The 16,397-nt window shown below is 37.8% G+C and overlaps 1 protein-coding gene across 20 annotated transcripts in view; it reads right to left on the bottom strand.

Annotated features, from left to right (window-relative positions):
- The window catches only part of HYCC2 (hyccin PI4KA lipid kinase complex subunit 2), a 61,386-nt gene that overhangs the window by 42,185 nt on the left and 2,804 nt on the right, over positions 1–16,397 (bottom strand). For 7 of the 20 annotated variants that reach the window (XM_087919716.1, XM_087919713.1, XM_087919705.1 and 4 more), the window contains exons 2-3: positions 6,618–6,721; positions 5,668–5,713 (exon numbers count right to left, since the gene is read on the bottom strand). The exons of 5 other annotated variants lie outside the window; for them this stretch is intronic. The gene's annotated coding sequence lies outside the window, so the exon portion shown is untranslated. Of the gene's footprint in view, positions 1–5,495; positions 5,714–6,617; positions 6,722–16,397 lie in introns of those variants that run through there. 8 more of the 20 variants (XM_087919715.1, XM_087919719.1, XM_026696802.2 and 5 more) reach the window with 6 other exon arrangements.

The following is a 16,397-nucleotide window of genomic DNA, read 5'->3' as shown; positions in this document are numbered from 1 at the left end:
GGGCCTTTTTCTCCCCCATAACCCACGTTGCTCCCTTATCCGTTCCTCCCTGCGTGCCCTAGGATGAAGAGGGGTAGGCCTAGGTCTTCCTCTGAATGCCCAGCCAGACTGTGCCCTTCCCCAGTTTCCTCCACAGCCATCGGAATCACACTTCTACTCCCTGTCAGCTGTTCCACCTTTCCCTTGGAATCAGATTCCAACAGGGGCATGACACAATGTTATTGAAATTAAAATAACTACAGAGATCCATAATTAGTATATCTATTCTATCATGTCTTGTTCATATAAGATAATAACTATTACAGAAGCTTCTGTTTGATTATTATCTACATCAGCTTTCCCTAACCTGAACTCCACCCTATTGCTAGGGATGATGGGAGTTGCAACCTAAAACATTTGGAAGGGCTCCAAGTTAGAAAAAACTGTTCTATACAAAAAAAGAGGGGAGAGGATCCTATTAATTGATTTGCAATAGCATATTTCACATTAAATACAACAACATCTAAATATCTCTGTCCTACACATTGGGAAAAAAAATCAGAACACCAAATGCAAGTTAGGCGGAAGCGATCTCGTAGATGACCCTCACTCTGTCAAGGACCTAGGAGTACTTATCGCAAACCCCAGAGCTCACTGTAACAGCATTGCCAAAAAGGCTTTAAGAATTGTTAACCTTAGTTTGCGAAGCTTCTTCTCCGGCAACATTGAATTGTTAACTAGGGCATACAAAACCTTTGCCAGACCAATTCTCAAATACAGCCTGTCCACCTGGAATCTGCACTGTATATTGGACATTAACACAATTGAGCAGGTTCAAAGGTATTTCTCGAGAAAAGTACTCCACTCCTCCACTCACAATAGAATTCCCTATGCCTCCAGGCTTGAAATTTTGGGCCTGGACAATCTGGAACTGCACCGCCTGTGGTCCGATCTAAGCATAGTTCACAAAATTGTCTTCTATACCAACTTGCCTGTCAACGACTTCTTCAGCTTCAATCACAATAATACACGGGCAAACAGCCAATATAAATTCAAGGTAAACTGCTCCAAACTCGATTGCAGAAAATACAACTTCAGCAACAGAGTGGTCAACACTGGAACGTCCTACCTGACTCCGTTGTTAAAGCCTCAAACCCTCACAGCTTCAACCTCAAACTGCTTTCCCGTGTACCTCACCCCATTCTTATGAGGTACTTAAGGGGGCATGCATAAGCGCACCAGTGAGCCTAACATCCCTGTCTTACTTTCCCCATTTATTTAGTTAGTTAGTTAGTTAGTTAGTTTATATTGCGGTCTATTCGCCCATGGTGACTTACAGAATGCAAAACCATATTTAAAATAAAAAATAAAAACTATCAAAAAAAATCAAATAAATTAATAAAGTACAATAGAACAAAATCTGGAAAAAAATAATCACCCCTAACTCCCACCCCCTGCCCGATGACAGCAGATCACATGAGCCATTTGATGGGCTCCATCATGGTCTGGGTTCCCAGGCCAGCTGGCAGAACCAAGTCTTCAGGGCCTTCCAGAAGAGTGTTAGAGAGTGGGACATTCTAATCTCTGGGGGAATGATGTTCCAGAGAGAGGGAGCCACCACAGAGAAGGCCCTTCTTCTGGGTCCCACCAGGTGTAGGGATACACCTCTCCCTCAGGGATAGGACAAACAGCATTCTCTGCCTCCCTGCTCTAATGGGTCAGATAGATGTGACTGGCAAGAGACGTTCCCTCAGATAACCTGGTCCCAAGCCATGAAGGGCTTTAAAGGTGACAACCAGCACTTTGAATTGCACCTGGAAGCAAATTGGCAACCAATGCAGTTCCCACAGGAGAGGTGAGGTGAAACTGCACATCGGGGTTTGAACAAAACCATGCAGGCTGCTGCTTTTTGCACCAACTGGAGCTTCCAGATGTTCTTCAAGGGCAGCCCCATGTAGAGCATGTTGCAATAGTCAAGACGGGAAGTATCTAGGGCATGACTGACTGTGAGTAAGGACCGTTGGTCCAGGAAAGGGCATAATTGGTGCACAACCCACAGTTGCGCAAAGGCCCTCCTGGCCACGGCCGCCATCTTCATGTAGGAATTGTGAATCCAGGAAAACCACTAGATTATGAACAGGGTCTGTTTGGGGTAGTGCCATCCCATCCAAGACCCAAAATGGGAATTCTCCCTGAGCCAACGAACCCCAAACCCAGAGCCACTCAGTCTTGCAAGGATTTAGTTTCAACCTGTTGCTCCCCATCCAGCCCCTAACAGCCTCCAGGCACTGTGAGAAGGAGGACACAGCAACACTTAACTCAGCATGGGCCAAGAGATACAGCTGAGTATCATCAGCATATTGGTGATACCTCAGTTCATGGTGTCGGATGATCTCACCCATTGGCTTCATATAAATGTTGAACAGGAGTGGAGAGAGTACCAGAGCCCTGCGGAATCCCATAAAGCAGTGGCCCCCAACCTTTTTTGTACCACAGACCGGTACAAAATGATTCACGGACCAGTCCCAGCATCAGCACGCACGACCAAGGCAAGGCGAACCGAGCTACCAGCCAGCCAGCTGTCCCCCACTTCTCCCCGCCACCTTCAACTCCTCCTTTGTACTTTCTCGCGGTCGATGGGCTTTTCGGGCTCTTTCTTAATCTCCTCCTGAGTAACATGAGACTCCACCGCCATCGGGACGGCTCTTTGTTCGAAGCCACCACCCCCTTCGAGGAAACTAAGGCGCGAGGATTCCCTCAGCACCCAAATGCCGCTTTCCAACTGACGACCGACAAGCTCACCCAGAAGCATTTTCTCAAGCGCCGTCGAAACAAGATGGTGGCGCCCAAGCAAAATAGGCGGCAAGGTACAAAATGATCCACGGACCGGTCCCGGTCCGGGGCCCGGTGGTTGGGGATCACTGCCGTAAAGCAGTGGGCGAGGGCTGGATCTCTCCCCTCCTATCAACACTGACTGAGAGCGGTTGCAGAGGAAGGAAGTGAACCAGAACAGCACAAAGCCTCCCACTCCCATCCCCTGAAGCCATCCCAGGAGAATCCCATGGTCAATGGTATTGAAAGCTGCCAAAAGGTCAAGTAGAACAAGGATGCACGCACTACTCTCATCCCGTTCCTGCCAGAGATCATCTAAAAGTGCAACCAATGCCATTTCTGTCCCAACTCCAGGTCTGAATCCTGATTGGTGGGGGTCGAGATAATCCATTTCATCCAGAAACCTCTGGAGCTGCTATGCGACCAACTTCTCAACAACCTTCCCCAAAAAGGGAATATTGGAGACAGATCAGAAATTATCCAACCAGGTGGATTCCAGTGATGGCTTCTTAAGAAGGGGGTGGACCACAGCCTCCTTAAAGTTCTGGGGCACTGTCCCCTCCTTAATCACCCCCAGAGTCCACCTGCCTGTCACCTCCTGGGAAGCTTTCACAAGCCAAAAGGGACATGGGTCTAAAATACAGGTGTGTCAGGCTTCCAGCAGTTACCCCAATTAAATCATGAGCCTCGAGCCAAACTTCCACTCAGGCAAAAGGGGTAGCTTCCCACTGATTCTCCTGAATTCATGAATGCGTTCCTTGATGGGTCACCCTCTATGCTTTAGGTTGCTGAGCTCATGTCAACTCATAAAATATTTCTAGAGTTGCCAAAGTGCTTGCGCACATACTCCCTAGGATCCTGTCCACTTACTCAGGAGCAACAGAGTCAAACCGTTCCCAGATAACAGGGAAAGAACCTGCCTCAGAAGCTTCCACCGGACCAGCAACCATGCCAGCATCTAACTGGGAACAAAGTTGAGCGATTTTGTCTTCCAGAAAATCCGCAAATTCCTCAGTGCATCCCTTCAGGTCAACCTCAATCTCCTCCTTCCCTAGGAGGATAAGGCTCACCTTAAAGAGGGTCGCTGGGCAATTATCTGCAGACACAATTAGTGTGGAGAAGTATTTACACTTCGCCACACGAATCGCAACGAAGCAATTATTTATCTGTATTTACTTATTTATTATTTATCTGTATTTACTTCCTTTGTTCTTGCTTATGTTCATACTTATACTTGTTATCTTGTACATGTTTGAAAAACAAATAAATATCTCCTGCTTTAAATATATAAAATGGGACTGTATTTCTGATGAACTCATGATTAATAATATTATAATGATATCAAATTAACAAGCCACTACTTTATTTTGAGGTACTCTTCTTTCACAATTGGAATTCATTGGTGATGTGTAAACAGTTTTATATAATTCTATGTTATGAATCCCCCAATAGCATGCAAAGTGACTTGATGTAGCTATATTGAGCTAAATAGAAACGTTCAAATTCAGTACTATTTCCAACTTTATGGTACAGATGAATAGGTATCAACTAAATATCCAGGTTTAATACAAGCATGTTGATAAGCATAGTAATGCTGGAAAGCAGAACAAAATAAATAAAGTATGATGGCATAGCAAAATACAAAAGAAAAGAAACAACTTACAGATTAACCCAATGCAATCCAAGAATAATTTTAAGTGTTCATCTTCAGAACAGATTTCTTTACCTTTTTTAGATGTTCCCACCACCAGTTTCCCTAGAAACAACATTATGTAGTCACCCAACACCAAACCTGAAGCACTCTCATCTACTAAGCGATAACTCAACCAACGCAAAACAAGACAAATTACCAATCCATCTTTCATCAGTTCCTAGAACAGAGTCAGCTCTACTTACATTCAGCTGAATATTGCCTCAGCAGGCTTTATGAATCTCACACTTATACTTTTTTCCCAGATTTATTCTCATTTACAGATAGAAGGATTTTTACACACCCAAGTTCATTTACTCAGTTACATAAAATCTGTTGAGAAAATTCTTTTAAAAAGGACCTAAAAATGGATGATTTTTCTCCAATTTCCCCATCATAGTACAGTTTCTTTTTCAGACATGTACATTGATATAAATAACCAATTCCAGCCACTCCTTTTCATATCTTAAAATTGTATACTGTACTTTATTAGTCTCCTAAAGCTTCACATAGCTGCAGATGGGGAAGAGAGAAAGAGAGGATTCCTATTGAATCCTCAGTCTCCTTTTGTAGTCCTCTCCCTGCAAAGGGCTTGCACCAAAAGCCATAAAAATCTTCCACTGTATTTCAGGCTACAGATTTATGATTCTTCAATTTCATTAGTTACAGGCCCTCAAATCTGTTTGCATTGGCCACGACAAATTCTGGTTCTCAAAAAAAAAAAAATTCAGAAATTCTACATGTCATATATGTCCTTTTATTCTTCAGTTCTTCATATAGAAGCCATTCATTATATACAGCTCTTTAAAGAACTTATAGACATACCTAACTTTTCACAGTGGCATTTGAATTCAGCAACAGTAGGCCTTAGACATTTTCCAAAAGACAGCATTGACTGCAAGCATGTTCAAAAAAGAAGCACAATCTACACTCCAATTTCTCTTTGTAGAAATGTTGGAACGCTCTCTGAACCCATTTATAATACAGAACTCACCTAGGTATCAGTTGTAAAGTAGGTCATATGAAAATGATGATTTAGGATTTGCCAAAAGCAAGAGGAACAGTGAAATGCTCTTCTTCAGACAACAATAATGGAACAAAGCCAAACATTAAACTTGTCAAGTATCATGTTACCCACATACTTGTGAAATGGATACACTGCTGACCTGCCAAAGCAGAGTCTGTCCAAGACAAGGGTTCTATGGGAAACTCCTAACAGAAATGGGGAAGAAATAGAATAAAATTGCTGTTTTATTTAAGTGAATGTAAAATTATGCTCTTCAGATTACTGTAAAATAGCTACAGTTTTAAGGTAACATATTTATATACTTCAATTTTCCCATCATAGAATTGTAGTATATGATATTATGTTCTCTGTCCAGATATTGATCAAATTTAAACTTATAAACTGAAGCAAAATAGCTGCATAATTTCATATAAAATATCATGAACGCAGGGGTGGGATTCTACCAGTTCTGTCCACCTCTGTAGATCCGGTTGTTCTGAAGAGCAGCAGACATAAAAGGGGTTCTATGTCTGCTGTTGTTTTGGCCCATCCGCCCGCCCTGGCTCTTACCTGTCCTTTATTTCCTGCATTTTCAACCACAGCTGCTTTGTGCAGCACAGCTGCAGTTGAAAAAGCAGGAAAAAAGGACTTTTCCAACCACTGTGCACCCACACGCAGCACTGCTCAGCTGTCCAGGAAGCTCAGCAGGTTGTAAATTGCACTCACACGACTCGCGCATGCGCGCGCGAGGCAGAGCAACAGAACCGGTAGTTATACCAGTTGGACCCCAGCCCTGCATGAAGGTATAATGTCAAGGCTATTAAAGTTAGATAGTCAACATGATGTAGCCTTTTGTCTTGAAAATAGATTTAGCCAGATAATGTTTAATATTGAAGTTCAAGTAAAATAAGATAGTAGCCTGAAAGCCTGCCATTCTGTACATTATTAAAGAGAAATGGGCATGTATGTATGAATAATGTAAACAAAATATTTCATGACTGTTGGTAGCTAACATTGCAGTATAAAAAAAAATACTATTAATAAAATAATTTTAAAACTGAAAGAAAAACACAATGAAATATATAATATGTTTTATCTCTTTGAGATTACCTCTAAAATAAGTGTTTTATATATCCAGGTGCCCAGATCTGTGTTATGAATCAAGTGAAGTATAGTGGTCCACAAATAATAAATGCTCCAGCATAAGCAGTAATCTATAAAGAAAGCAGAATAGCTGTCAAATATTTGTCAGAGTAACAAATTCACCTTTCATTTCAGACGGATATGACAGATGTCCACTTTGGCTAGACAGTGAAAACTTAAAAAAACAAGTGAAGCAAAGATCCGAAACTCTGTTATTATTGCAAGAACAGCATGCACCTTTTCATAATGCTTCTTTTATATTAATATTTGGGCATAATCCCCAGAAACCTCTTAAAGAAAAACATGGCACCAAAAGCTGTGTAAAAATAGTGAATAGTGGTCCACAAGTTTTGACAGCATAATGGCTAGCTTTAAAAAAAAATCCTTAAGTGCATTAGTTGAAGTGGATAATCCAAAATGAAGAAATAGGAAAATGCAAATAGAAATTATAAAGCAAAATCAATAAAACAAAATATACAAGTAGTCCTTCGCTTACAAAAGTTCATTTAGAGACTGTTCAAAGTTACAGCAACACTGAAAAAAAGTGACTTATGACCATTTTTCACACTTATGATCATTGCAGCATCCAAATGGTCAGATGTTTTACATTTGGATGCTTGGCACCTGGTTGCAGTGTCCCAGGGTGATGTGATCTCCCTTTGCGATCTTCTGACAAGCAAAGTCAACAGGGAAACCAGATTCACTTAACAACTGTGTTACTAATTTAAGAACTGCAGTGATTCACTTAACAAATGTGACAAGAAAAGTCATAAAATGGGACAAACTCACTTAACAAATTTCTCACTTAGCCACATAAATGTTGGGTTCAATTGCGGTCATAAGTAGAGGACTATCTGTATTCAAAAATTAGTAGTGTTGTAAGTTATCACTTTCCTTAATGCTATGTTATTTCCCATGCTAGATCAAAGCTTACACATTCTCTCTCAGAAGTGTGGAAGAAATTCACAGCTTTTTGAGGGTTTGTTTAAAGTATCTATAAAATAGCAACCCAAGCCTCCAAAAATGAACTTTGCGATAGAGATGCAGTATAATAAAAATTAGTACATTAATAGCACTTCTGCTGTTTCTACTACATGTTGTGAAACAATGAAGCTGTTAGTAGTTTGAACTACTATAGTTTCTTCTTCAGTGTTAATAAACTATATTAACAAATAAGTGCTTGAGTGCTGTAAACTAATGCCAGTAAACACAACTAATCCATAAAACAAAGCTAGTGCATGGAGGATTGGATGTTACTTTACTCCTAGATAAATGTTTAGATATGCAGATTTACTTATGACACTAAGTTATAGGAGTTTTTTATTTGTTTGTATTTGTTAACTGTATTAATGTGCCTATTGTGGTTGGTAATTCATAAACTATCATGCTTTACCTAAGCGTGGTATAGGCTTTACTTTTGTTTAAACCATGATCAACTTATGCAGCTACTTACTCTACAGTACTAAAAGAGTTTAAAAATTAGTACATTTATTTTAAAATACTGGCATAAAATAAACTTAATCAAAAGTATCAACCTCTTTAAAGATGTCTTCCTTTTTTAAAAAGAACTTCAAAGTCATAATTTCTTCAAAGGTCAATTTTATGAGTTCATGTTTGCCATTGTTATTGTACAATCAAACTGTGGACCCTTTCCACCATAAAGGAATTATTACCTGCTGAATTTTTAAAGGGGCCAAAAGTAATTGCAAAAACTGAACAAAACATACAGGAATAACAGAAGACTTATCAAATGCTATACAAACACTTTAACTTTGTTATAATATCTGTCTTTGCACTAACTGAGAATCTTTTACAGAGATCCTTCCCATGTTTGCCTTTGAATGATCACAGGACTACATCATCACTAAGCACCAACCATAAGCATTAGCCAAAGACTTCATTCATTACTGAGGATCTACAGCTAGGAAAATATTTTTAGCACTTTCTGCAGAGGTTTTCCTTTTTTTATAGTTCATGTGTCCTCTGCTTCTTAGGTGGCAATTTTTTTAACATGGAAAGATTTAATACACAAAAAAATTCAGTGAATATAGAATAGTCTTTGCTTACAGGAATGGAGACCCTGATAAAAGATTTTCTCAGACTAGAGAACTAAAGCAGGAAAAGCAAGATGTCAAATAGTAACATATAAGGTGATTAACTATATACAATATATGAATAGATAATCTCATTCATTAAACAGGATTGTTCATATTAAATATATACAGTACACGTAACATGTAGATGATCTATTTATTGTAGTCTTTTGGTACTATCCATAGGGTTTTACCATCCAGAGGATGGTAGAGGACAGGAAGGCCTGGAGGAACATTGTCCATGGGGCCGCGATGGGTCAGACATGACTTCACAACTAACAACAACAAATTGTATACCCATTTTAAATAATGTATATAAAAAGCACCAGAAACAAATCATTATTTGTACGACTTGCCAGACTACCAGAATCTTCTGCAGAAACAAAACATTTCTTGTTAAAGGATAAACTTGTCTTTAATATTAATAGTCTACTGAATTACTGAAGAGCTAAATACATAATATTTATATACTATAATTATAGTATTCTTCATAACTGAAACCAATAATGCAAATTTTTGTACAAAACTAAGTAATGCTGTAGCCTAGAACAGGGTGTCAAACTCGCATCGTCTTGGGAAGATGGAATAGAGGAAGAATAGGACATGTTAACTGAGTGGTCAGAAAAAATTGTTTAGCTTTATATGAGCTACACACAAATTATGCCTTTAGTTATTTCTGCTACAACCAGAGCTTTCTGAACTTCACATTAACACAGTAATTGTAACTAAACTAACGCTTGGTTTTAGTGTTCCTATCTTAAGGTAATGGTAAAGATTCCCCTCGCACATACGTGCTAGTCATTTCCAGATCTAGGGGGTGGTGCTCATCTCCAGTACACACAAAGAGTCAGCGCTGTCTGAAGGCATCTCCATGGTCATGACTAAACACCAAAGGTGCACAGAACACTATTACCTTCCCACCAAGTAGTCCCTATTTTTCTACTTTCAAACTGCTAGGTTGGCAGAAGCTGGGACAAGAACGGGAGCTCACTCCGTTACGTGGTGCTAGGGATCCAAACTTCTGAACTACCAACCTTTCTGATCGACAAGTTCAGTGTCTTATCCACTGAGCCACCACATCCCTTAGAAATTAGCCAGAGTCATCACAAAATAAATATGACCAACATTTAACAAAGCTGTTTATTTCAAAAAAGTCCTTTATTGAGTAGAACCTGTCTGACCTGCTTCACAATATTTTTCTTCTATTAGCTAATTTGAAAGAATTACATTTTTTTTTAACATTCTTGTTAAGCAGGGAGGCAGGAAATGCTGTGGGTCCCATCCCTGAGGGAGATAGATCTGGTGGAACCCAGAAGAAGGGCCTTCTCTGTGGTGGCTCCCTCTCTCTGGAACATCATTCCCCCAGAGATTAGAATGTCCCACTCTCTAATACTCTTCCAGAAGGCACTGAAGACCTGGTTCTGCCAGTGGGCCTGGGGAATCCAGAGCAGGATGGAGCTCATCAAATGGCTTGTGTGATCTGCTATCGTCGGGGCGGGGTGGGTGGGAGTTGGGGGGTGATTTTTTATTTATTTTCTTTCCATATTTTGTTATATTATACTTTATTAATTTATTTGATTCTTTTTGTTAGTTTTTATTGTTTTTTTATTTTACATATGGTTTTACATTCTGTAAGCCGCCTCGAGTCACCATGGGCGAATAGGCAGCAATATAAATTCAATAAATAAATAATTAATAAGGCACCTGGTTGGTACCCAGCAGACCCCGAGTTCTAGTTCTGCTTTTGACACAAAGCCATCTGAGTAATCTTGGATCAGACACTCTGTCCCAGCCTTAGGAAGAAGGCACTGGCAAATCACTTCTGAAATCTTGCCAAGAAAACTGCAGGAACTTGTTCAGGAGTCAAGACTGACTCAAAGCACAAAATGAAATGAAAATTAAAAAAAATTATACCACCTTTGCACTTATGTAAACATATCATACATAAATGAGCTGGTAGTGTCCAGTACTCATCAGCACAAGCAGTAAACAAGTATTTCTGTTGTAATTAAAACTATAGATTTAATATTAAATTATCTGATATATTTATACAGAGCTCATTGTTCTTTAATGCTATTCTCCAAAACTGCAAAATATTTTAGTTACTGTTCCACAAAGTTAACATTAAATTTTCTAAGAATTTTGATTTTTTTTTTCTTTTCAAGCACAAACTTTGAATTTTTAAAAAATGTACTTATAAAAGCCATTATACTATCATTTGAAAATCCAGTCACATCAGTAGACTTTACCTCTAACTTCAAAATATCCCGAATTGTTTTGGTACAGTTCCTTCAAAAGGACAAATGCAGAAGAGAAACTGAACAGTATATACTATTGCACCCTGTAACTAATCTTTTTTATTTTTGTTCAAACACAATCACTGCAACAAGACAGGAAGCAGCAAATGGGTAGCAGCAATAATGCGTCACTACAATTAAATCACCAATGGAATAGGGCAGTGGAATAAATATACATGCTCCCTGTGTCAACTAAGTGATTTCTATGCATACTATCCGGTTTTATTCTTTTTAGAGAAAAGGGAACTTTTTAAATGGAAAAAGAATAAAGATCTGAACTCAAAAAGATCATGATATAGCAGTAGGTATTGCATATATTTCATCTTTACAACATCAGTCATGCCACTTACTTAAAGATAACTTTGTCATACATGAGCCGCAAAAACCCACTAAAGAACCCACAATAGTTAATAGTTAATCCCACTAAAGAACCACAATAGTTCAACCTCTTTGCTGCCCTCTAATATTTATCAACTAGATGTTTGCAGCTGGACATGGTGAACCCTGTTTACCAATCACTTTCAATACTGCTGCGCAATCACTATAAGCAAGATGGCAAATAACTTTAGATTTCCAAACCTTGTCACTTATTTTTATTCTTAATTACATAACAGCAAAAATGTGTTGCCTGCCAACTTAAGTTGTTAAAAATAATGTGAAGCTCTCTGACATTTCCCTTCATTGTCTAGAATCTAGATACAACCTTTACATAAATTCAGGCAAATGTATGTTAACAGTAGTATCCCCATCTAAGAATGTCAGCTTCACACAAATTCACTCTTACAGCATAGGCAAAGCTAGCATCCTGAGACTTAAATACTAGGATTGTTCAAAGATTTGCAATTAGATACTTCTCTAATCAAAAAGTCTGCTAAAGTTTGTAGGTCAATTGTTTTGAACAAAAGTAGTAGGAAACTTAAATTCTTCTATGACAAAAGATAGGCACTTTATAACTCTTCCTCCCCTCCTCCCCTGCCCCACACACTTTTTGTCATTTTCAGATGTGTTGCTGAGTTTCAACAAGAGTTCTAGTTACATAGCAATGGAGTTCCTGTCGGTTTTAGAAAAGAAATACAAAAATGTAGTATAGAGCCTAAATATAGAATGAAGTAGGAAGAGGGGATTCGGGTCACTGATTCAATTCCCATTCAATTTAAGAAATCAGTCAGTGTTTCAATGTGTCTACTGTGGTGACCAAGTCTTAATGTATGAGCAGTTGGTGCATGCCTGATTAATGCTATCACATCCCCATCATAACACTAAGTCCATTCAATTCTCTCAATCCCCTTTACAGGTTAGTTTTAACTATTCTAGACAAGTTCTCTGAAGCTGTTCCAGTTTGTCCAAATCCTCCTAAAAGTATGATCTCCAGATTTGGGCAAAATACTCAAAGTAGGATTAATCAGAGCAGGGCACTGGTACAATGCAATAAATATTTTCTATGCCCTAGAAAAATGTTTTTACTGATATAACCTAATACAGCCCTTTTTTAAAGTCACATCATGCTGTTGAGTCACATTCGGCAAATAATAAATTATAGTTCTAAGAATCTTATAAAAAGTACTTTATTTACAATTAGTGAAAACTGTAAGTGTTAGAATGATGCCTAGGTACAGCCATAACATTAGTTTAGCTGAAAGAATTTCTGAAAAATTAATTTGATTGACTATGATACATTCCTGCCAAATTTGTTACCTACCATCTTATACAAGATAAAGATTCCATCACATTAAATTCAATCGAGATTGAATACACATCTAGCAACAAAACACTGAAGTATAAATTTACCATAAAAGTCAAAACCAAATATAAGGATAGAGTTTCCCTATAAAATACACACATGATGATAGAGGACAGCAAAGGAGTACAGGCAATTCCTGATTTATAACAGTAATGGAGGCTGGAATTTCTGTCATAAGTCATGACAGTGGTAAGTCAAGCAACACATGTGATTGAGCCAATTTTATGACTTTTTTTGCAGCAGCCATCAAGCCAACACCACAGTTGTAAAGCAGATATGACGGTAACTAAATCAAGTCTGTTCATTCCTATGGGTGATGTAAAAACATTGTAAATTGAAGTCTCATAACCACAGAATGCTGCAACAGGCTATGAAAGTGAGCTGATTGCTAAGCACCCAAAATGAAATCATATGACTGTGGGGGAGTTACTGCTGCCATCAGAGCTCCAGAATTGGGTCATAAGTACCTCTCAGTAGATCCATCATAACTCTGACTGATCACTAAGCAACCAATCATTAAGCAAGGACTACCTGTAAGAAGAAAAATGGTAAACGCAGGAAGGCATAGCAAAGGATGAATAAACAAAGTATGTCATATAACTTTATTCTACAGTTACACTTAAATTGAACAGAAAAGAAAATTGGAACCAAAATATTTCTAAACTGTTTCAGTTTTATCATAATATTTATTCAAACAGAACCTAAACAGTACATTTAAAGCAGTATCTCTTTACTTATTATACCTTAATTCCTAGCAACTACTCTGTCAAAAAATCAGAATCCAATTAAAATGGAAACAACAAAACATCTTTTTTCAGGAAGGTATACACGTTTGGTGATTCAGTGTCTGATAATTACACTTACCAGCTGTGGTAATTTTAAAAACATAACAACTTCAATAATACTGTTGACAGCACTGTATCAGAGTAAAAGAGTAAGAAAGCTAACTGGGGCTGACGCAGTTTTTGTCACTAAGTCCAATCAAGAAATATATCTAAATGATGAGTGGAATTAACTAGGGCTGAAGTAACATCCACTACAGTTGTTTTCTCCAGATAATCATGCCCAATTATATCCACTTATCTTTCGCAGGAAATCATACTAATGCTTTCTATAATAAAAATGAATAAAACTACAACTTAAGAATTAACACATTATAGTTACTGGCTATTCATAACTATAACACTATTTGGAAGTTCGGCAAAACATATTTTTGTTATTTGTACAAAGTAAGAGTCAAGAATTTATTTTGGGAGTTAATGTGCACCAGAGCACAGGATCATACAAAATTTAACTATCTGAACTATCTCTTGTAAAAAATATAGATTGAACTGAAGTTTGTTGATCCCAAAAGCAAATTTCTGCAAGCACATTACTTCATTGAGTCCAAATTAGTGGACTAGAATTAGTGGTCCAGATAGTTCTGAGATAGATAAGTCCTTTAGATCTTTTCCTCAGGATCCGAATGTAGTTTTTCTCAGTCTGAACAAATGGACCACAAAATTATTGGGTCTATGAATCTTCAAGTATATAGCAAGTTAAATATCAGAAGTATGGAAAAAAACAAAAATTTGCTTGTGAAAATCAATTAAGTTAAGTCTGAGAACAAAATATAATACTTTGTACAATAACATTTCATTTAAGTGAATTAATGAGGCAGGGAAACTGTCAGTCCTTTAAATCGAGCCTACCCATGCTTATGTCATTACGCAAATGTTATAAAATGATATAAAATGAAATGCAATGGAGATTTCATTTATTGAATCCAGGTTTCACCGTATTGACATCTGCATAAGAAAAGCCTGCCTTAAACTTTAAAATCCAATTAAATAAAAAACAGAAACAGCAGCTTTAAAAATACACATTTTTACTGCATTTATATTTCACTTTTTGTCTGAAATTTTAAGGGTTGACAGTTACATTAGTTTTTACATGAGGATTTCCTTCATTCTATTCCTACAAAAAACAGGCCTGAGAGTGAATGACTGGCTCAATACAGGTAGTCCTCGGCTTGCAACAGTTCATTTAGTGACTGTTCAAAGTTACAATGACACTGAAAAAAGTGACGTATGATCATTTTTCACAGTTATCACCTTTGCAGCATCCCCATGGTCATGGCAACTGATTCATATTTATGACTGTCACTTTGTCCCAAGGTCATGTGATCACCTTTTGCAACCTTTTGACAAAGTCAATGGGGAAGCCAGATTCAATTAACAACCAGGTTATTAGCTTATCGATTGCAGTGATTCACTTAACAACTGAGGCAAGGAAGGTTGTAAAATGGAGCAAAACTCACTTAATAAATTTCTCACTTTACAACAGAAATTTTGGGCTCAATTGTGGTCAAAATCAAGAACTACCTGTATTGTACAGCAGACTCCACTGATAGGTAGAAACTTTAATTGATCTCTCTTAGCTATTACACAACATTGGGCTCTTCAGGATGTAAGCTCTCATTGTACTTTTAATTAGATGGCAGTTTGAGAGTATTCTCAATTACTCCATGTATAATAAGATAGTTACTTTCTTATTCATATATTGCAGAATTTCTTCCTAATATAAACTGTTTTACTGACAGATCTGTAGAACAAATAAAAGTTACATTTTCAAAAAGGCATTATGATTTAACAAAACAAATTTTATCAGATACTTTGAGAACCTTTACTAGCCTATTACTTATCAATGTGTTGAACTACATATCTGGCTGGGTACTGAAAACTAACAAAGGAAGATTTATAACCTTCCTATGTTAGATTTATGCATAATCTAACTGCATCCAGTTTTGGTCACCACATTATAAAAAAAATGTTGAGACTTTGGAAAAAATGCAGAGAAGAGCAACAAAGATGATTAGGGGCTGAAAACTAAAACATATGAAGAACAGTTGCATGAATTGGGTATGGTTAGTCTAGTGAAAAGAAGGACTAGAGGAGATATGATAGCAGTGTTCCAATATTTGAAGGGCTGCCACAAAGAAGAGGTCAACCTATTTTCCAAAGCACCCAAAGGCAAGAAAAGAAACAATGAATGGAAACTAATCAAAGAGAGATCCAACCTAGAACTAAGGAGAAATTTCCTTGACAGTGAGAACAATCAACCAGTGGAACAGCTTGCCTTCAGAAGTTGTGGGTGCTCCATTACTGGAGGCTTTTAAGAAGAGACTGGACAGCCACCTGTCTGAAATAGTATAGTCTCCTGCTTGTGCAGAGAGTTGGACTAAAAGAACTCCAAAGCTTTCCAATTCTGTTATTCTATTATAATAAGACAAATAAAACTGTTCTCCTCTAAAATGTTCCCTTATTAGCAGGTCTTTGGACACTGTAACAGTTAATCTTCAAAGATATTCAGAGTTTTCATCATTAAAATGTTTAAATATGAATTCTAACTGTTCTTCAAGAAGACATTATATACAAATAGGAACACTAAAATAATGAACAGATGGCATAAGGGCATTATGAAACATTTTGCTTCAACTATACGTAAGAAACAGAATCAATCTAATCTGCATGCTTGGAAGGAATTTCACAAATTGTTTGTCTTGTGATATGCAGGGGCAGCATCTGAGGACAACTAAGTTTAAAGCCTCTTTGGGTACACAGAGTTCATTGTTTCT

The sequence above is a fragment of the Pseudonaja textilis genome, chromosome 1 (assembly GCF_049901715.1).
Source record: "Pseudonaja textilis isolate UNSWEBS1 chromosome 1, rPseTex1.2, whole genome shotgun sequence".
Lineage (NCBI taxonomy): Eukaryota > Metazoa > Chordata > Lepidosauria > Squamata > Elapidae > Pseudonaja > Pseudonaja textilis.
Note: the sequence above shows the minus strand (reverse complement) of the source record. Positions and strands in the feature narration are given on the sequence as shown.